We start from the raw sequence: 612 nt of genomic DNA on the forward strand, positions 1-612 counted from the left end.
ATGAGGATGAGAATGAGGATAGGAGGAGGATGAGGAGGAGGACGAGGATATGATGACGACGAGCATGAGGAGGAGGATAGGGTGAGGAAAAGGAAGAGGGGAGGATAGGATGAGGACGAGGATGAGGAAGAGGATAGCATGAGGAGAAGGATGAGGATGAGGGTAGGATGAGGATGAGGATGAGGAAGAGGATGAAGTTAGGATGAGGATGAGGATAGGATGAGGACGAGGATGAGGAAGTGGATGAGGATAAGGAAGAGGATAGGAGGTCGATGAGGATGACGATAAGGAGGAGGATAGGATGAGGACGAGAATAAGAATGGGGATTGGATGAGGATGAGGATGGGGATAGGATGAGGAGTAGAATGAGGATGATGATGAGGATAGGATGAGGAGGAGGATGAGGATAGGATGAGGACAAGAATGAGGAGGAGGATAGGATGAGGAAGAGGAAGAGGATGAGGATAGGATGAGGACGAGAATGAGGATGAGGATAGGATGAGAAGGAGGATGAGGATGAGGAAGATGATGAGGATGAGGATGAGGATGAGGATGAGGATGAGGATAGGATGAGGACATGAATGAGGATGAGGATGAGGATAGGATGAGGAC

This window comes from Lupinus angustifolius, chromosome LG13 (genome assembly GCF_001865875.1).
Source record: "Lupinus angustifolius cultivar Tanjil chromosome LG13, LupAngTanjil_v1.0, whole genome shotgun sequence".
In the NCBI taxonomy this organism is placed as follows: domain Eukaryota; kingdom Viridiplantae; phylum Streptophyta; class Magnoliopsida; order Fabales; family Fabaceae; genus Lupinus; species Lupinus angustifolius.